Here is a 22,730-nt window from a genome sequence, read left to right as displayed (position 1 = left end):
GTTTTATGGCTATGGTTTGGTTTCTTGTTTTGGTTGTTGTAATTTTCTTTTAATTAGAAGGGAAATAAACCATTTTAGTGTTAGTATACGAATCAAGATCATTTGGTTCATAGTTTATTGATGTTACTGCTATTTATTACACTAATAATATTTATGGAGTGCTTTAAATGGGATACCTTTTTTTTTTTTATCTTTAAACAATAGTATGATGTAGGTCCTATTATAACCTCTATTTTAAAGATGAGGAAACAGACTTGGAGAGGTAACTTTCTCAAGGTCATAAAGCAAGTGACTGGCAGGGCAGAGCTGAGCATCAGAAGCAAGTCACTCTTTTGCTGAACTGCTAACCACTAGACAATCCTATTCAATAGCATTGTTACCTTCATTTAAAAAATAAATCAGTGAAAATGAGGCCACTTAAAGGATTGGGGCAGGGAAGCTGTAATCAACAAATTCTTGCTTGTTCTATTAGAATTGTCTAAACTTCTTTTGGTCTGAGGCTCCTAAAGAAAAATAAAAACTAAGACAGGGCAGTTTAGTGATTAAGAGCATAGATTTTTGGCACCTAGATTGCAACCTCTGGTTGCAATCTACCAGCTATGTTACCTTAAGTGGCTTACTTACCTTCTCTATGCATCAGTTTTCTCATCTGTAAAATGGACATAAAAACAAAAACTCACTTCGTGTTTGGAGAATTAAGTCATTTTAATATCTGCATGTTACTTAGAACAGTGTGTTTTACACATTCAAATAATATTAACTTTGTACTTGCTAGAATTACATACTGAATATTGACTATACTGTCATTAACTCATGAAAAACAACTTTAGTGAGCATTTTTCAATATTGTACATGGTGGATTCACTCAGTCTTGCCTTCTTTGAAGAGACAATTTCCTCTATGTTCATCAACTGAACTTAATCTTTGAAACAAATCTTGTGGTCCTATGGACCATAACTGGTAATTAATGTTTGGTTCTTTTCATCCCCAAAGCAGAACATAGTAACATCTGCCGTGTAGCGGCATTTTATTTAAAAATAATGGTATTCTTGAACAAGTTTGCCTTGTTATTTTTTGTTGGGTGAATTGGCTGTGGAAAACAGTGGAGAGCTTTCACATTCTCCAAGGATGAGATTTTTGGTAGAGGTTAGTAATGACAATCAAAAGGGGTCCTACAGATGAAATTCTATGGATATTACCAATTCCTTGGGCAGTATGCTCTTCATAGGGCAGTGTTTTCCCCCGGAATTATCTAATCTGTGAATGCATATGAAACCCACAGTGAGTTTCTTAAAAAGATAGACTTCCCAATCCCTTTCCCAGGATTCTCATCCTGGTGGAGGATGGAATAGTGTGTGCTTTTCAATAGCCTCTGATGAAATAAGGCTAAGAAACTCACTGTGAAGAAATGATTATAAATAGTGTTTTCTCCTAGTAGGAAGAGAGAATATGCAGACTTATAATACTGAGATGTAAGTTCCATGAGGACAGTGGTAATGTTTTATCTACTTCCTTTTTTCCAATATCTACAATAGCACTTGGTACACTGCAGATATGCAATAAATATTTATTGGAAAAATATATTTTTATGGGAGTCACAAATACAATGGATACGGCATAACTGATTATATAATGTTGGAGATTTGTACATGGGATTGAGTCCTGCAAATTTCCTCAGTTAGTGAGACTGGAAACAGTTTTGGAGAAAGTATTCTTAAAGGATGTATCTACAAAGACAAAAACTAGAAAGTGAGAACACTTAGTTGATCAGCAAGTGATCTTTACTTTTCATGGAGATATCTCTTATCTTCATGGTTAAACTACAAATTTCATGAGAACAGTAAATATACTTTTGACTATTCCCCTTTGCTCAATACAGAAGGATAATACTGAACCTTTATCATTTAAGATCCCAAATGGGCTTGACAACGTGTATCTCTCAAAAACAGGAATTATATTTATAACTACTCTCTCATACCTCCATTGCTTGAAAGGCTGTGATATTTCTCCTCACTCTCTCTGGGTCTCGGTGGATAATCACTGAGACATCTGTTTTGCCCAAGAGCTAGGAGGGTGAAGAACCCATCAATTTGTGCTTCTTGCTCATGATGCTTCACTTCCCAGTGACAGAACAGAGGAACCCACTGAGAATGTGGGCTCTCACTTTGCTTTTCCTGGGAAAAATCTTGGATTATTTATGGTGAATATTATTCTCTGCCGTGTTACACATGTTGCTCTTAGTTTTCAGAGACTTTTATGTTATCTTGGTTCTGATCTTATCTTACTGCATAGTTCTGACTTTACACCTATCCTTTAGATCTTATAATTGAAATGTACCCTTAATACTAACAATTAAGGGTTCAAAATATTAAAGTGAATGAATAAGACCTAGTATTGGCTAGCACAACAGGGTAGACTATAGTCAATAATGAATTAATTGTACATTTAAAAATAACTAAAAGCCTAACTGGATTGTTTGTTTCACAAAGAATAAATGCTTGAGGCATGTATACCTCATTTATCCTGACTTAATTATTACACATTGCATGCCTATATCAAAACGTCTCACGTACCCCACAAATATATGCACCTACTATGTACCCACAAGAAAAAACTACATGATAGGAATGATGTGCTGCAGTAAAAATGCTTTGATAGCAATATATTGATTGACAAGGAAAAATGTTCATAATAAAATGATATTAAGGAAAAAATACTGACCATCAATCTCTTTCTCAACGTAATCAGTAGCCACTCTGGCATTGGCTCAGCCTCCAGGACTGTGGATGGCCCCTACCTTGGCACTGGCCCTTAAGTTAGCATCACAACCAGGTCTGATCTGGTTCAGGATAATAAATTGTTTGAAGAGGGAAGATTACCCATAAATCTAGCTGAGAAATTCAAAACAAAATAATATAATTCTAAGCCATGCTGGATACTTGAGACTGCAGAAATTACTGCAAAGACATAGAGCAGTTCCTGAAAAAGCAAAGAAAAGGTTGTATTCTAAAAGATTTTAGTAATTTGCCTGTATACTTTTCAAAAGTTTTTTTCTCCTTTTACTTGTCGGCTATAGTGAGCTGATTATTTCTGATTTGCCTTTCAGCAGAAGCCAAATTGTACTGCATTATGTATTTAGCAACTAGCAACATCTTTTGCACTTAATATTACATACAGAACAAACCATAAACTACCTGACAAGTTAAATATCCCCAATGTATCTAAGGCCTTAATGATTTATGTAATTATAAAAATAGTGTCATATATCTAAAGACTTTTTATTTTATTGTGCTTATAGTACTTCAGACAGCTAAACATATTTTGTTTAAATTGGGTTAATAAATCAAACCTCAGTTTGGCAATACTGCCAAATTTCAGTCCTCCAATATGAAACTGAATTGCCAGATATAAACTTGGAAATTCATAACTGAAAGAGGATGTACTGATATCTTAACAGTTGTTGACTTCAGATATTTTATTTATCTTAAAAATACATAATTTGAATACCCATTATGTGCCAGACTCTGTTCCAGACACTGGGAATACATTAGCGTGCAAAATAAAGACCTGTGCCCTTGTGAGGATTACATTCTAAAGTGGTAAGACGAGAATTAAAAATATATACAGTATATTAGTAGATCATACATACTATGAAAAAAAGAAAAGTATAAGGAAGATTGGGAGTGCAAGGTATGAGATGGGTTGCAGTTTTAAATTGGATGGTTAGGGCCATTAAGAAACTGGCCTGAGCAAACATTGAAGGAGATGAGCTTGTTAGACTTAAACAGACATGTGCGGAGTGGCCAGTGCAAAGGCCTAACGTGGAAGCAGATCATATGTTCCATTAACAGCAAGGAGGCCAATGAGTCTAGAGTGGAGAGAACAAGTGATTGAATAACTGGAGAGGGAGGTCGTGGAAGGCCTTTGGATGACATTGTAAGAATACTGGCTTTATTATGGAGAGAATGGGGAGCTAACTGGAGATTTTTGTGCAGTTAATATATGATCAAATTACCTATTAAAAGGATCATTGCTATGGATTGAATGTTTTCATTTACCCTCCCCCAAATTCATATATTGAAGCCCCAATTCCCAATGTGCTGGTATTTGGGGATAGAGCCTTTATGAGATAATTAGGTCATGGTATTGGATCCCTCATGACAGATCAGTGGGATTATAAGGATAAGAAGAGACAGACGTGAGAGAGTTTGCTTGTTCTCTCTCTGCTATTAGAGAAGGCAGCTATTAGGAAGCCAGAAATCAGGCTCTCTTTACATCAGGCCTTCTGGTACCTTCATTTTGGACTCCTTAGCCATTAGAACTGTGAGAAATAAATGTTTACTGCTTAAATCAGCTGGTATATAGTATTTTTGTTACAGCAGCACAAACTGACTGAGATGATCACTCTTAGTAGGGGACGCCATAGGAGGCTACCATATCAATCCAGGAGATAGATGATGGTGCTTGGGCCAGGATGTTAGTGTTGGAAGTGGTGAGCATTGGTTAGATTTTGGATATATTTTAAATAAAATCAACAGAACTTTTCTAGGGAAATAGAAGTGGTATGAAATAAAGAGGGAAATTAAAGATGTCTCATCTTTATTGGCTAAGCACCCCTAAGGATAGTTAAGCCATAACTGTTTTCATGGGTCATATTTTAGGAGCAAGACGCAGAGTTTAACACATTTGAATTATATCTGGATTTGGCTCTCACTTTTATTCACTTTCATTAGACTTTAATTCTTGAAAATATTTTCTTAATATTATAAGCCTCAAAGCATCATGATGTATTTTTAAATGTTTTAAAGGTGTTTTTTTGAACAGAAAGTTATAAAATAATTTGCAAAATTAGCCCTCAAACAATAACAAATGGGTTTCCATTCAAATGACCTAGACATAGGCAACATCTTTACATATGGCCTTGAAGGGCAATAGAGCCAAAAGATTTGATTAAAATTGAAATGGAAGATTACATAGAGACTAGGTAAGGAAGGCCTGGGTGCCTTGGCTCATACCTGTAATCCCAGCACTTTGGGAAGCCAGATCACGAGGTCAGAAGTTCAAGACCAGCCTGACCAACGTGGTGAAACCCCATCTCTACTAAAAATACAAAAATTAGCCAGGCAGGGTGGTGCGTGCCTGTAATCCCAGCTCCTCAGGAGGCTGAGGCAGGAGAATTGCTTGAACCCAAGAGACAGAGGTTGCGGTGAGCCGAGATCGTGCCATTACACTCCAGCCTGGGCAATAGAGTGAGACTCCATCTCAAAAAAAGAAAAAAACCCAAAAGACTAGGTAAGAAAACATTTGGACTCAGCCCATATACTGTTTATTGCGTATGTCATTTGACATTTAGAATTTGGAACTGATTCTGGGCAAACTTCTCAGGGTCTCAGTTTGTTCCCCTGCAAAATGGGATTCATAAAACTTGACTTATACACTTTTAAGGGTTTTTATTTGGGAATCATTTTCATACTTTATGTTTAAGTACATGTACAATATTTATAAATTGTTACAGATATTTCTGGAATCAGAATATCTATGAGAAAATTAATTTTCCTTTGATTCTGTATAGGCTCTGTGACCATGAAAATATATTAAGGGTTACCAAGGATCATTAGCATGACCAAGGGCATATCAGAATTTTCTAATATTATAGGAAACATTCCTCAGTATTTCCTTTACACAAATTTTAATACCAAAGCCATGTATTATACAGCCTATACCATCAATATTCTGTGTATTAGCTTATAAAGTACTTTCACCAATAGATACATTTGATTTAGCTTTTGTAAACAGCTTGATGTTTGTGACCCAAACACATAACAGGGTTGTCAGAATGCCAATGTAGAGTTCCCTACAGCTGTGAAAATGATTTTTTTCATTTCTAGTTAGTTAGAATACTCATATGCATGTCTACATTTGTAATTATATCCAGATCTTCATCAGAGCATTAACACTTCTCTGAAATATCCTTGATTTCCATCTGCTTGCTTTAAGGGCTCCATTAAAAAACTCTGTCTGGTCACATATGGTTATGAGTGAATATCTCTGACTTAGATAAATGAATAAAGAATATTCCAGGTCTGACCATTAAAATGGTCTCTCAGTGTCTTTCTGGGAAAAGGCAGATTTAGTGAATGAGACATTCCAACATGTCTCCCTCCCATTCACCTGAAGATATATTTATGCTGCAATGTCAATCCATATTCTCAGGTTTTATTGCATTCCTCACTGTCACTTCCTGCAAAGGTAGTTCTAAGGTAAATATGAGAATATGGAAATCTAGCCAACACTATAACCTTCAGTGGCAGACTTCTGAAGGCTGAAAAGACTATACAACGTCAAGGAAATACTTGTTTTTCTTCTTTTCAGTCAGAAATGTAAAGCATACGCAAAAGTAGAGAGGCTAGTATAATAAATGTCAACTCCAACAATTATTACTATTTCGCTAATTTTATTTCATCTATCCTTATACCTCTTCCCACATATGTGCAATTTTTTTTCTTTATGGAGTATTTTAAGAGCAAATATTCAACATATGTATTTATAATCTATCTATCTATCTATCTATCTATCTATCTATCTATCTATCTCTGTCTGTCTGTCTATCTACAAACACGCACATTTCAGTATGCCTTTCTAAGAAGTAGATTTTTACTTTAATCATCTACCTTTATTAAACCTAACAAAATTAACAAGTTCTTCAAGTTGGTTTGTTTGTATCGAGATCTTAGAAAGAGCCCATACGTTGCATTTGTTTTTCATGTATTTGAAGTGTCTTTCATTTTGTAATGCCATTTATTTGTTGGATGTCAGGTCATTTGGACCATAGCTTGTTCCATGTTCTGCATTTGTTTTCCCATTGTATCCTTTAACTTGCACAGAGTCAGTTTTCATGGCGTATGTGTTTAGCAAGCGTCTATTCACTAATTTGGGCAGGATAATCAGCCCTCAAGTGGATATTTGGGGCATGCATTCATTCTTGGTAGCAATTTAAGATTTGAAGAACTTTTGAATAATACAGGACTTAGAGCTTGGAGCAAAGTTGTGCTTCTACTTTGCGGTATTTATACCATTGGAGAATTCAGCAAATGCATTAAATGGCAAGTTAGAGAACTTTGTTGGTTAACATTCATATCACCAGGATTTCTGTTCTTCACATCCCATCACAATTGCCTTTTTGCCCTTAATCAGCAACAGTAATCATTTGTTGTTGGTACTTGCTACACAAATCTGCAAATTTTTGTATTGCTGTAGAAGTGTTCATCTAACTGAGGCACAAAAAATTCTTATCAAGAGGACAGTAATCAAAATTCATTTGTAGTCATTTAAGCTGAGATAAATCAGTTTTCTAGCTTTTCATTCAGAACAAATTCCGTGAAGGAACATGTGGCACCAGAGTCACACTGTAAAACTTACAGTTTTATGTATATTCCTAAATTTCCTGTAATTTCTCACAGTGGAAAAAAGAGTTTTAGCGGGACTATAAGTATCTCTTTACCAGATTTATACCTTAATATTGGATGTTTTTCTTTGCATCTATGACTGTGCTTTGAATGTAAACTCAGTGTTGTTTAAATGGTATCATAACATTTCGCAATATCCACTTCACATATATTCTGATGTAACAAGAGTTTTTGAAGAAAATCTCATATTGTATTTTTAAAGCACTATATATAATAGTTTCAACTGGATAGACTGGTGTTTTTAAAAATTTGACTTCCTGGCAATTACATCAGCTTTAGGAATTAAATTCTCCAGTCGCCAGGAGGAGAAAGATAATAGACAATCTTGATTTTGGTAAAGAAGCAGCTATGCCATAGGTTGGTTTTATTTTTGTTTCTGAACCAATGTCTGGTTAAAAAAAAAATTTGGCTGGGCATGGAGGCTCACACCTGTAATCCAGCACTTTGGGAGGTCTAGGTGGGTGGATCACCTGAGGTCGGGAGTTCGAGATCAGCCTGACCAACTTGGTGAAACCTCATCTCTACTAAAAATACAAAATTAGCCAGATGTGGTATCCTATGCCTGTAATCCCAGCTACTTGGGAGGCTGAGGCAGGAGAATTGCTTGAACCTTGGAGGTGGAGGTTGCAGAGCTGAGATCACACCATTGCACACCAGCCTGGGCAACAAGAGCTAAACTCCGTCTCAAAAAAAAAAAAAATTATTTTAGGGCCCAGATCTGAAAGATATTAAGCTTCTGAGAAATGAGAATCCCTGCATGGTTTGCAATGAAATAGCAGAGAACAGGAATCTGTGGGTCCTTATATTACTCTAATATGTCTCATCCTATATGGCAGACTGGAGGATCCTTCCGTGTACTGTTAATACGTGGTAGCTGTGGCCATCCCCAGTTGAATAGTTCCCTTAAGAATGTGGGGGAATGCTTAGGACACACTTCTGGCTAACAGCAGAGCCCCCATGTGGCAAAATCGTGAGTCAAGCAAAAATTGACTTAGTCCCTAGTAGCAACTGCCACAGATCCTTAATAAAAATAAAACATTTTTCTGGTAGAAAAATAAGTGGAGAATTCATTTGCTTATTCAATGAGTATTTATTAAACTCTTACACTGTTCTTTGTGCTGGGTTTACAGGAGTGAATAAGACAAACTGCCTAGCACCAGAGGACTTCTTGCATTCTTGTCGATGAGATGGTAAAAAATAAAAATAGCTACACACTACAATGTCAAGTAGTAATAAGTGCTATGAAGAAGAATAGAAAGAGCAATGACCATTTGATAGTATGGCCAGAAAAATCCCTTTCTGAGGTGTTGACAGTGGAGAGCAAGTAGGGAGCAACTCACATAACCCTGTCACTTCAGATATAGTCTTCTTTTGGGTTTTCATTGGCCACCATTAAAAAGAAAAAGAAAATTGTTTTTCTATATACTCCACACTTCTGACACTAGAAGTGTGGGGTTTTTCCATACCAACCAATTCTCCAGCTCTCTGGACATCAACTGAGTGTCCTACAATTCAATTTCCCCCGAGCACCTCCTTACCTCTCCTGTACTGATTTTCTTTCATTTCTGCTTTGTCTCCAGGTGCCTATGGTGACCCAGTTCTTTTTGGGCATTTTTCCACTTATCAACAAATGAATCCTATGGTATTAGCTGATAATGGCTTATAGTATTAGCTTTCCCGGGGTACTTAAAATTTAATAGGTAAGTCTGAGAAATGGAAGGTATTAAGGAAGCACAGAGTACTGCAGTTTATGCACATACTGTAGCTTAAAAAGCAAATAGGAGAAAAGTCTCATATTAAAAACATTCATCCTTGCTCTTCCCTCTTGACTTTTTACCAATTACTCTTTCTAGGTGCAATCATTTTATTTTAGCTACTGTTTCATTCTCATAATATTTTTGTATTTTGTGGATATTTTAATTTCTTGCAATTTTAACTGAGGAGTCAGTATCATTTACTCTCCCTGCTTCCCATGTTAATGTTATTATTAGTACATTATTAAGTAAATAGGTGATACGACCCACAACCACTGTGCAAGCAAAGACAACCAGTGAATTAAGCAGTGTGCTAGACGGTATGCCATTCACATTCAACACTTTATTTTTCTTGCAGTTTAAGGATTGTTCCTATTTTCTCTCTCTCTCTACCTCTTTTACATGTGCTGTTTTGTCTGTATCTAGGGCTTGTTGTTTGTCCCAGCATGTAAAAATATATGTCAGATGCCTAACTTTTCCAAACACTCAAGCCATTCAGATAATCCCATTTTCCTGCAGCACTCCGTTTCTTGGCTGCAATATCCAATTCTAGCTATTTACCAGTACCTCACCATTTTTAAGAACAGGATCCCCATTTCCTGGATGCCATGTATTTTTTTTCTTAGTTTACTATTCATTTTGTTGAAGCAGCTCCACTAATAGATTCTGAGGAAAGAGTGCATGTGAAATAAAAATTTCATGTCTATTTTTTTTAGTACAGTATCACTGATTAGTAGATTGCTGTAATATAATTCTTTGTGGTAAATAATTTTCCCTCAGAATCTTTGAGACATTGACTCACTGTCTTCCCATACCACACTCACTGTAGAGAATCAGACGCTATTCTGATTCCTATTTCTTTGTGTGTAATCTATTTTTTATCCCTCTGGAAGTGTTTATGATACTTTTTCCCCCTGGGTATTTGGAAATTGTATGAAGATGTACCTTGGTTTGTGCTTTTTTTTCCCGTTAATTATTGGGTACTCAGTGGACTTTTAAAATATGGAGACATGTCCTTCAATTCTATACAAATGTATGTTTCAAAAAATGATCTTTCCTCATTTTTCTTTGTCTCTGGAACTTCTACTGAACAGATTTTGGATTTTCTGGATTGATCCTTTGGTTTTTCTTTCCTGTTTTCCATCTCTTTAATCTCTTTCCATCCTACAGAGTAATGTCTATGCTTTATGATATAATCTTTTATTTATTTATCACGAATTTTGATCAGATGTCAGAAGGTTATGGCACATTCAAAGCCAGCAATGATACGTATGGGTCAAGCAGTATAAATAAAGTCAAGTTTTTATAAGTAAAGAAACATTCATGTGCATTCTTTTATGCATTGTCTGTGGCTGTCTTCCAGCTACATTGGCAGAGTTGAGAGATGGCGAATCCTGCAGGCTTAGAATACTCACTGTGTGGCCTTTTACAGAACAGTTTGCTGATCCCCCAACTCCCACCCTAATTTAGGTGATCATATTGGTTAGCCCCACGAGCTCTTTTTAAGTTGTCTTTTTTCCCCTTCTTCATAGCATACTGTTACTCTTATGGATATGACATTTTTTCTCACATGGTATACTGCTTGCTGCAGGGCCACTATTTCCTCTGAGGTAATTTAGCCAGTTCATGTTGGCTCATTTCATGTTGGAGGCATTTCTCCACCATTAAGATTCTTGTGTGTTCATTCAGATTAATGAGTGGATCACCAAAAGCTGATAGAAAGTACCCTGTAAGAAGACAAGGTTTTGGCTGTGGATTTTGTGTTAGCAAGATTAGACAGAGGGCTTGCTTCAGGTGCATGTATAAAGACTCCACTCCTCACATACCCAGAGAATACTGCCAACCTCTCCTGCATGAGAGGTATGCACCTCCTACCAGTGTTCTGGGGACAAGGCAGGGAAAGGGTACAAGGTGCCCCAAGTTCAGTATGTATATTCTCATTTTAGTCTTAGGTTTTCAGTCCAAAGCCTCACTGCCATGCCTAGTATACTTCAATGTAGCTTTTCAGCTTTTCAGGTTTGAATTTTCTGGAAAATAAACTCCTCTTTTCTGTTAGAAGGATGGAGTAGTCTTTTGATTGCTTGGGGTAAAGATGGAAATCTGGCAGTTGATCGTTCTCCATGAAGATCAGTCCCCATCTTTTTAGTGACCCCTACTTCTGGCGCTTCTCACGATTTTTACAGCACAACATAAGGTCCCCCTTCAGTAAGCACTTAGACTGTGGCTGCCTTGCCTCTCGCATGTATTCTGTTCTCCAAAAATCTTTAGAAATTGCTCGTTCATTCCTCTTTTCTCTTTATCCACATTTGTATTCATTTGTCACTGCTTGAGTTTTGATGTGAAAGAGATGATAAAAGCATGCGATCAATCTGACATGTTTCAGACATGGATTTCTCATGACAGATTTCAGACATGGCAGATGATTCAGGAGATGAGGGAAGGAGACTGGGAAGCCTGCCATAGAAATTAAGGTTGAAAATGGGAGCTGAAGGTCTTTGTAAAAGTGAGCCGCTGTCCTCCTTTTTTATCCATGTCTTCCGATCTATTTTGCACTAGTGTCATTATAAGGTCTCTTAATATGTACAGATTTCTCAATACAGCCTTTTAAATTAGAAGAAACTTGGGTATATTGTATTTACTTGTGGCTTCTTTGGCTGTATAGTTCGTTAAGGGTGTCAGCCATTATTTCATTTACTCTACTGTGGGTGTGATTAAAATGTTTTCCAATTTGTTCATTTCTTTATGGATTTTGAATCATCACTTTGGTGAGGTTTCTCTCACATCCTCCTTTTAACCTAGAGCAACCTGCTAATATCAGCAAGCCCAGCAGCCTCCAAAAATGCTAGGAAAAAATATTTTTAACTACTGTTTTTGTGGGTTGTATTTTGCTATAGATATTGAAGGAATATATTTGGCAAAAATAGGATGACTCTTCAGGCTGTTGTGTTCATGCACACTAAATTTTCTTTGGCATTTCATACTTTCTATTTATTATAACTTTGCAAACTTAAATGTTGTCAATATCTTATAGGCGTTTAATTTTTCTGAACCCAATGTTTCTTCTAAAAAAAAAAGAACTTTTAATTTTTAACAAAACAGAATGGAATTTTATGTAAACTTTTACAAGAAACAAACTGTACTCTGAATTGGTATTTGTATTTATTTTTCTACTTTTTTTGTATCAAAATTTTGTTTTTAATTATTATCACTTATGCTTTGGAATAAATGTTCAGATTTTTAAAAAATGTAAACTTTGCTATCTGCAAATTTGCATTTGTGATTTTATAGTATAAACTAGAAAACCTATGCATGAGATTCTGGTGGTGGTGTGGTGTGTCAGTGTTAGTGGGTGTTTACAATTCTGGGAAGTAGAGCTTTACAAGTCAATTTAAATTTCAAGTAGGTGACCACTTATTAAATATCTAACTCTGTATCTTCTGATAACCCAATATGGGCCTGTATGCGAAATCTGGTAATAGGTATCACATAGTAATATAAAATTTCTTCTCTTCATTGGCTACATTTGCAGCCAGACTTTCTCTAAAAGCAACAGCCTACATTGATTCTATATTTTTTCTCTTTATAGTATTTAGTTAAAATCATGAAAATATTTTTGATTTAGTATATTTAATTTTCAGTCATTGTGTTTTCTTTTTGAAATACTCTAGGCTTCTGCCTAGAGAAAACAAAACAATTAAACATGTCATTATATGTTCAGGCCATTAGTCCTGATGCTTAGGCTTTGAATATTTTCTGTGGGCAGTTCTAAAAGACTTGAGAGGTTTTACATAATTTCAAGTGGCTTACAAGCTTTGCAAGTTAAACCTGGAAAATACTGTAGTAACACCAAGTGATAGCAATATAAAGGCTTAAGAGACTCACATAATTGGGATTTTGAGATTATTTTGTCCAGTCTACATTTTACAGATTTAAAAATGAAGACCAGAGAGATGAAATAACTGGTTTAATTAATATGTGACACAGATACAAGACTTTGAGTAGAACCTAGATCCTTTGAGATTAGTCTATTTCTTATAATCATTCAGTCTTCTTTGAAGTCAAATCAATGTTTTTGTACCATGTGAAAAACAGTAGTTGACATTTTGTATAACTTTTTGACTAACCTCATATGGATTTAACTAGACAACTGGGACTTAAGATCTGTTTTGTTAGCTGGAAAGGAAACAAACAAGTCTTCAATTATTCTCTGTTTGTTTTCTTTGCATTGTAATAGTGATATACATTTATTATAAAACATCTGAACCATGGTCTCACATCCAAAGGTAATCCCTACTAATATTGACAATGATGCAAAATTTTTATTAACTTGAATTTAATGCATGGCATTCTTTGCAATGGGCAAAACATTTAAGTTCCTCCTATAGTTGGAAATGTATAGAACAGTCTTTATCAATTTTGAATCATACAGGCTTTCTTTCCCTTTAGTCACTGAAACGTGCATTATTGGCTCTGATAAAGAAAGAAATTACTAATATTTTAGCACACATCATCTGTCTTCCACATGGTTCACATAATATTTTAAGTAGCAAGTTATTCCTTTCCAAGTGACAAGCTAAACACAAGAATGATTGCTTCCTTCTTGTTTGAGATGTGATTAGTCCTCAGTGGAATGGCGCAAAGTCCAACTTCAGATTGGTCTTACTCCTTTCCCAGTATACTATCCAAAATTGCTTACATTGCTGTCTTCTTTAAATCTCATGAATAGCTCACTATGACCTCTGGTTAAATAGTGACTCATCATCACGATGCACAAGTTTCTTATTTTGTTTATATTTTTGTTAGATAAAGGCAAACAATTGGTTTTCAAGAAGAGTGGAAACCATATTGGAGAGGGAACCATAGCTTCATTTCAGTGCTCTGCCTCTATGCTGTTCTTCATAGCATCACCTGTCTTGTGTTCACCTCTGTTCGGCCTCATGGGTCTAGCTTATTCGTGCTTTTTGCTTGCCATGGAGTTGGCTTTACATGATATCTTCAATGCCTACATGCTACCTTGTGACTGTCTTTGTCATTCTTTGGATAATTTTCCATTTAAAATTCTAGAGAAGAAAAATCTGACTTTTTTTTTTCATGCTGTTTTATAGGTTGCTATCTGACTTATGAGTCTGGCTTTCTAGGAAAAGGTGATCACCCTGAGTTTCCATCAGAGCTGATGGTTAAGGGTAGTGGTAAAGTTGGCAGAGTCATATTGTATAAGACTTGGCAGATGCTTTAAGCGAAGCCATTGAAGGACAATGAATTCAACTTAATACAAAGATTATTTACCATTCTGGTTTAAGTCTACCCTTTTGTCAGCCAGGACAGTGGCTCACACCTGTAATCCCAGCACTTTAGGAAACTGAGGCAGGTGGATCACGAGATCAGGAGATCGAGACCATCCTGGCCAACATGGTGAAACCCCGTCTCTACTAAAAATACAAAAATTAACCGGGTGGGGTGGCACATGCTTGTAGTTCCAGATGCTCAGGAGGCAGAGGCAGGAAAATTGCTTGATCCTGGGAGGCAGAATTTGCAGGGAGTCAGAGTTTGCAGTGAGCCGAGATCACGCCACTGCACTCCAGCCTGGCACAGAGTGAGACTTTGTCTCAAAAAAAATTAAAAAAAAAAATCTATTCTTTTGTCATTACTTGCACTTACAATCCAATATGCTATGCAACCTGCAGTACAGTCACACTAAAGCATTGATTATTCCCTGAACAAGCCATCTTCTAGCAGACTTTAAATCACTGTTTATGCTACTCTCTCTTACTGGAATAGTCTTCCAGTTTCTGTCTGGTGGAATCTTTTATAAGATGTATCTAAAACATTATAATCTTCGTAAACATTTTCTAGGGATTTTGGTGACTTCCTCATATGCACTTTTGTTTTATAAACCATTTGTACATGCCATATAAATGCATAGTATTAAATTGTTTATTTGCCCTTTTCCCCATAGAATATTCTTTAAATTTAGTGAGTGTGGCATCACATTTGTTTCTGAATTCTATTCTTAATAGATAAAGGATACTCAATATATGTTTTTTGAAAACATAATGCAGGAGTCACTACTCCTAATGCCTGAATCATAATCATAATTATGATTCTCTGGGAATACCTGTAGTTGACTCACAAGTCTATGTTACCCAAGATGTGATCAAGTTCAAGTGGAAAATTATGTACTAAGCGGGAAGATCACTCAAAATTTCGACCAATCAACCAGAGAACTGGTGTGTTTTTCGCCACTTAGCAGTCTCTATTTGACTAAGAAGTGTTGCAGATGGAGTTTCTTTGCCCTGTCATTTGCTTCCAACCTGAGTAAATTGGTTGAAGGAAATTTCCTGTTCTGAAGGAAATTTCATTTGTGTCTGAAGGTAGTGATCTTGTATTCACTCCTGATTTGGAGTGTTTAACAAGGTGTGCAGGGGCAATTTGGGGACAGTTCCTTATTTGGAGCTGATTGCTCTTCCTGTTTCTTATCCCTGGTATTATCTCTAGCGGCTCCCTAGCGTAAGTAGGCTTTCAATGAGGACCTTACTGGAAATACCTGTAGCCTAAATAAATAAATAAAAACTTGCCAACAATACAATGTCAAGAAGGCTGGCTTTAAAATCCAGCTTGAAGAAACCTCATTTAAATAACTGTTAGTAATCTGGTCCTCGTATGTCTACCATGTGCTACTTCCCATTCTAGGTGCTGAAGAATTAAGAGAAAAGATACATTTCCACATTTACAATCTTGTCTGCCATACTATTAACACTTGCTACAATGTATGTCGGGAGCCCTATCATGAAGAAAGCACAGGATGCTTTGTGACTCCATAAAAAATGGCACTATCTAGACTCAACAGAGATAAAAGCTCAATTAAGTGCCAGCAAAGCAAAGCTATGATAAAAATTAATAATAAAAAAATGATTGATTTAGCCATGGCAGCAGCTAGAATATTCTCTTATTCATTTTATAAGTTTTCAGTTTATTCTCAATAGAGACGGTTGACACAAGTTAGGAAACTTAACCTCAGTAGTATTCAGCATGACCAGAGCCTCTTAGAACATGCATAACATATTGGGCAATGAAAACCAGGCAAGAATTATTGATCAGAACCTTCAAACGTCTACTTCAGAGTGTCTTTGATAGTCTGCACCAACCCTTTGTTCCAAACATTTGGTAAAATAGGTGAAGCACAATGGTGACAGCTTGGATGAGATCCTTGTCCACAAATATCCTAACTTGACTGAAACAAATGTGGGCCTGTTGTCAGAAATAATTGTGTCTGGCAGTCCGTATGCTACAAGAAACTGGCATGGAGTCTCATTGTCATCCCAAAGGTTTGAGGTAGAAGTGAAAGACTTGAAGTCACTGTGAGGAGCAGTATACTAAAGGGCAAAGTTTTCATATAATACAAGATCAATGTGAAGTCCTGGTCCAACTTTTTTGGTCTTTTCCCACCTTTTGGGAAAATTAGGTGACTTATTCTGTTATGCCAAATAGACTGGCCTGTGGCATGTACTAACTTCCTTTAGACTTTTCAATATCGGAATCAATTTGAGGCCATCAATAGAACTTCTATCCAAGACTTTCAAGTAGATGATTTCCAGATGTGCTATGTGTAATGAGGCCAAGATAATGTCTTGTAAAATCATAATGTAAATTCTCTACAAAATGCATCCCTCATGTTGAGAAAATTCATATCGATGTTTTGAAATTGGCTTCAATTTTTTTTGGTCAGTTCCTATGATGTCCTTTACCATATTTGCTTTATGACAAGGGTTTCTTTTAATTTAATTACCTTATTTCATCAGCTTGAAAATAAGAATCAAGGAAGCCTTCTCTTATCTAATTTTCCAGTGGATTTTGATATCTGTTGAGGGAGATATTCCCAACTACTAGATATTGACGATGTTCTCTGAACTATAATTGATGGTAGAGTGAATTGAAAATGTCAATCATTGTGCAAACTCATTGAGTATATAAATCTGAAAGTTTCTAACATGGGATATTGAGAGCTAGAAGTCTGGCAGGAACATAATACAAGTTTTTCTTTGCTTTAAGATGGAAAACCTCTCAAGGATTTCAGGAAACAACTGAAAGGATATCAACCCTTTCAATACAGTTGTCAGTGCATATTTTTTAAAGAAAGGAGAAAAAGAATTATTTATTTGTAGATTATAGGTTGTCTACCTGAAATATCTAAGAGTCAAGTGAACAGTTATTAGTACTAGAAAAACAGTATAGTAACTAGGAAAATTACAAAGTAAGTATACGAAAGCAGTTGCTTCATATTTGTTTTCAAACTGTTTATTGTTAGTAAAACACAAAAGACTTGCAATCAGTGAAATTGAAAAAATCATACAAATTATAAATTACCTCTAAGTAAGTTTAAGAAATGTGTGCAGTGTGTACCTAAAAAATAGAAACAAAACTGGCAATGCTTATGACAAGAAAAATGTTATTGAGGGACAAAATGAACAGACATAAATACATTTTTGAATTGGAAGAATCAATAGCTTAAATTAATCTGTATATAAATTAATTGCAACTTGATCAAAACCTCAGTAGGGTTTTTTGTGTCTAATTTCATATTTTAATATTTTTTATTGCTTAGCATTCTGTTATATAAATTTCCAAACATATATAAAAGTCGAGAGAATAATTAATGGACTTCCCTGTGTGCATCGCTCAGGCTCAGTGTCAGGAGTTACTAGCATAAAGCCAAGGTTTGTCTTTTTATACTCCCAGTTATACCCCACCCTCATGGATCATCTTGAAGCAAATCTCAGACATCATATAATTCATCTCAATGTAACTCTAAGAGATACAAACTCAAAAAAGTGCATAATGCTACCGTTTCACTTTAAAAAGTTAGCAAAAATTTGATGACTTGTAAACAAAGATCAGTCAATATGTGCACACGTGTGTGAGCACACACACACACACACATACACACACATACAGAGTCAATTTTTTTTTTTTTTTTTTGAGATGGAGTCTTGCTTTGTCACCCAGGCTGGAGTGCAATGGCTGATCTTGGCTCACTGCAGCCTCTGCTTCCCAGGCTCAAATGATTCTCCTTTCTCAACCACCTGAGTAGCTAGGACTACAGGCACATGCCACCACGCCCAGCTAATTTTTTGTATTTTTAGTAGAGACAGGATTTCACCGTGTTAGGCAGGAGGGTCTCGATCTCCTGATCTCGTGATCCACCCTCTTTGGCCTCCCAAAATTCTGGGATTACAGATGTGAGCCACCGCGCCTGGCCCACTGTCAATTTTTGAAATAAAGTCAAAAGTAGCTCCTCATATTGTATCCGGGAATTAATTGTAGATTAATATTAGTCTACAATTCCTTTAAACTTAAAAGGCTGGTGCAGACTACTAAAAGACCCTCTAAAGTGGACTTTCAAAGATACTTCTGAAGATAGACTCTCTCTTCTCTCTATTGTTCATTTGTACTTTGTTTCTTAAATAAACTGAGTTATTTGTCCTGTAAAAATTCCCACTTCTGGATTTTGTTGAGTACCTCTCCATGATATGGCTTAAAATTTTCCTCTAATGCTTCACTTCCTGTAAGCTATTTCTAGGCATGGAGGTTTGATAAGATCCAGGTTTGATGTTTTGGCAAGAATACTTCATTCAAGATGTTGAGGCCCTTCCACTACATTCTATCAGGAAGACTGTAATACCTAATATCTCTTTATTATGGTGTTAAGATTGATCCATAGATTTAGGTGTAGTGGGACTGATTCACCCGTTATCAAGTCCCCTGTCAATTATTCATGTAATGGTTTAGTAGTCACTGATGATTATTACATAAATCTATTACTTCAACAGAGATTACAAAATAATAGTCTATTATTCCTTTTTCATTTGCTAGCTGTAATTCTTAAGTTTTTACTAAAATATTTTTATTATGTTAAGAACACTGAATATGAGATCTGCTTCTTAACAAAATTTTAAATGCACAAAGCGATATTATTAGCTATAGGCACAATGTAGTACACAGATCTATAGAATTTATTTATCTTTATAAATGAATCTTTATAGCCATTAAAAAGCAATTTTCTCTTTTCTCCTCACTCACTGCCTGGCAACCATTTACTCTCTGTTTCTATGAGTTTGATTATTTTAGATACCTTATACAAGTGAAATTATGTAGTATTTGTCTTTCCATGCCTGGCTTATTTCACTTAGCATAATGCATATAGCAGAATTTCCTTCTGTTTTTAGGCCAAATGCTATTCCATTATGTGTATATGCCATGTTTTCTTTATCCAGTCATGATCAATGGGCATTTAGGTGGTTGTCATATCTTGCTTATTGTGAAAAGGAGTCCTTTTGATATGATACCACTAGCTATTGGTACATTTTCACTTTGGGGTAGGACAAACCAGCCTATTCTCTTATATTTTCTGTCCTGACCAGGACATAACCATATCAATAACCCCTTGGCTCCTTTTGTGTCCACAATCCAGGTACTGGAAATGTTCATTACTTATTGAGTAGTCGCTGTTTCTAGGAAGGAGGGCAGATATCTCTTCAAGATCTTGACTTCAATTCTTTTGGATATATTCCCAGAAGTAGGATTGGTGGATCATATGGTAATTCTGTTTTTGTTTTTTGAAGAAAGTTCACACTGTTTTCCACAAAAGCTGTGCCATTTTACATTCTCATTAACAGTGTACAAAGGTTCCAGTTTCTCCATATCTTTGCCAACATTTGAGTTGTTGTTATATTTTTCTATAATAGCCATCCTAGTAGGTATTTGTAATTTTGATTTGCATCTCCCTCATGGTTAGTGAAGTTACTGTTTGATATAACCTGTTTGCTATGTTTATGTCTTCTTTGAAGAAATGTCTATTGAAGTCCTTTGCCCATTTTTAATTGGAAAATTTAATTTTTTGCTGTTGAATCGTAGGGTTTCCTCATATATTTTGGATATTAATCTCTTATCAGATACATGATTTGTAAATATTTTCTCCCATTCTGTAGATTAGCTTTTCATTCTGTTGACCGTTTTCTTGGCAATGCAGATGCTTTTTAGCTTGATGTAGTCCCAGTCATCTAATTTTGCTTTTGTTGCTTGAGCTTCTGGTATCTAGGATATGATACCTAGAGATCATTGACAAGCCCAATGTGATGAAGGTTTCCCTTATATTTTATTCTAGGAGTTTGACACTGCCAGATTTTATATTTAAATCTTCAATCTTTTTTGAGTTGGTTTTTGTGTCTAGTGTGAGGTAAAGATCCAGTTTTGTTCTTTGCACGTGAATATCCAGTTTTCTCAACATTATTTGTTGAAGATGCTATCTTTCCTCACTGTGTTCTTTTTAACACCCTTGTTGTGTGTGGTATTATTTCTGGATTCTCTATTCTCTTCCATTGGTGTGTCTTTTTTTCATTTGTTTGTTTGTTTATTGCCAGCACCATACTATTTTCACTACTATAGCTTTGTAGTATAATTTGAAGTCAGGAAATATGATGCCTCAATCTTTGTTCTTCTCTCTCAAAATTGCTTTGGCTATTCAGATAATTTGTGGTTCCATATGAATTTTAAGATTTTTTTTTCTGAAATCCATGATTCGATAAAGAACAATCTTACTATATCAAGTGTGTATTTATATTGAGTCACATTTTATACAGAGAAGTCAGAAATAATGCAAGCTACTCTCTCTTTAATTATGTGATTGGGCCTCTAAAATTCTCTAGAGATGACCACTGAGTTGTTTTTAAATGTCATTATGACTGCATAGATTTTATGGTATTTTTCAATCCATTGCAGTTATTTTTCCTTATGATGTTCAGTTTATCTCATTTGCTGATAGGAATTCCCTCAATTTTGCTCCTGAGTCCTTTTGATATGATACCACTAGTCACTGGTACATTTTCACTTTCTGGTAGGATAAACTAGGCTCTTCTCTTTTATCTCCTGTCCTGACCAGGACATAACCATATCAATAAGGCACCTTGGTTCCTTTTGTGTTCACAATCCAGGTACTGGAAACATTTATTACTCATTGAATAGTCACTGTTTCTAGGTCTTTTCCGAAGAGAAGTTTTGAAAGAGAAATATTTTGCATGTTTATGTTGATATTTTTATACTTCCAATTTAAGTTTGAGTTTACAGATTTTTGTTTCCAATTTTATTTCATATGTTTACAACTTTTCTCCTAAACTAAAAGTCTTAGTTTTATATGATTCTATATATGCAATAATTTAATAACATTCTAAGAATAACAAATATTAAAAATTTGATTAATAAAAATGATTTAAGATTTCCTTGCATTTCTTATTGTCCTTAGAAAATACCCACCAGGAGTGTACAATCAAGTTATTGGTTTTTGCATTTAAAATAATTTGTTATTGGTTAAGCTACCAATCCATATACAGTTATATTCCTTTTTTAAATTTTCTTTTAATTTTTATGAATTACTGTTATAGTTTGAATTAACTTTGTTTAATAATTATTTGAAACATTTTCATGGTTCCAAAGTGAAAACCTCAAAGTAAAGCATATTTGGAGAAGTGTAGCTTCTCTCGTCTGCTTTACCTTGTCCCTTTTTTCTATGGATATCACCAGTTTTATTAATTTTTGGCTTAAAATATATGTATACACACACACACACACACACACACACACCCCTCTTTATATATTTCTATCCCCTTTCTTTGACAAAAGGTAGCATACTGTATATGCTTAAACACTTTGCTTATTTTTATAGAAATAATACATTCTAACAATATTTAGTAATATTTCTCATTTTTTTCACACAAAGCAGACATTTTAAGCATGAGATCTATCCAGGATCCAGAGTGAGAAATCTAATTCATTCATTCAACAAACTTGTGCTGAGAATTCAATAAAAGTAGGGTGAGCTTCTTAGATACTAAGATTAATACACCACAGCTTCTGTCATAATGGAGTGTCAGATCTACTAACAGAGAACACACTTAAACCAAGGATTGCTCCTCAATGGTAAGGGCTAAAGGGGGTTGAGCATAGGGTGCTGCTGCAGAAACCCAGCAAGGGGCACAAAACTCAGACTGAGAGGCCTTGAGATGACTTCTAAAGAATGGTCAGGAGTAAACCAGGTTTAAGGTGGAGACAGGAAAGGTCCAGGCAAAGGGAAAGGGTTATAAGAAGTCCCACAGATAAGGAAATGAGAGCATGGACCCTAGCAAGAGGAAGCTAGAGAAACAGACGAGGAAGGCCCTAACTGGTGAAGTTCTTGTACTATGGGTGTGGGCTGGAAGATATTCATTGGCCCAGAAACGGGAAAAAAGGGATCCTTTGAGGCAGGAGTTAGATTTTATAAAAAACACTCTTCAGGGCTGGGCGTGGTAGCTCACGCCTGTAATCCCAGCACTTTGGGAGGCCAAGGTGAATGGATCACGAGGTCAAGAGATCGAGACCGTCCTGGCCAAAAACCCCATCTCTACTAAAATACAAAAATTAGCTGGGTGTTGTGGCATATGCCTGTAATCCCAGCTACTCAGGAGGCTGAAGCAGAAGAATT

At 35.7% G+C, this 22,730-nt stretch overlaps 1 protein-coding gene across 3 annotated transcripts in view; it reads left to right on the top strand.

Annotated features, from left to right (window-relative positions):
- The window catches only part of CTNNA3 (catenin alpha 3), a 1,771,160-nt gene that overhangs the window by 765,001 nt on the left and 983,429 nt on the right, over window positions 1–22,730 (top strand). The gene's annotated exons all lie outside the window — the stretch shown is intronic.

The sequence above is a fragment of the Cebus imitator genome, unplaced genomic scaffold (genome assembly GCF_001604975.1).
Source record: "Cebus imitator isolate Cc_AM_T3 unplaced genomic scaffold, Cebus_imitator-1.0 Scaffold290, whole genome shotgun sequence".
Lineage (NCBI taxonomy): Eukaryota > Metazoa > Chordata > Mammalia > Primates > Cebidae > Cebus > Cebus imitator.
The sequence above is the reverse complement of the archived record's forward strand: the minus strand, read 5'-3'. Positions and strand labels throughout refer to the sequence as shown.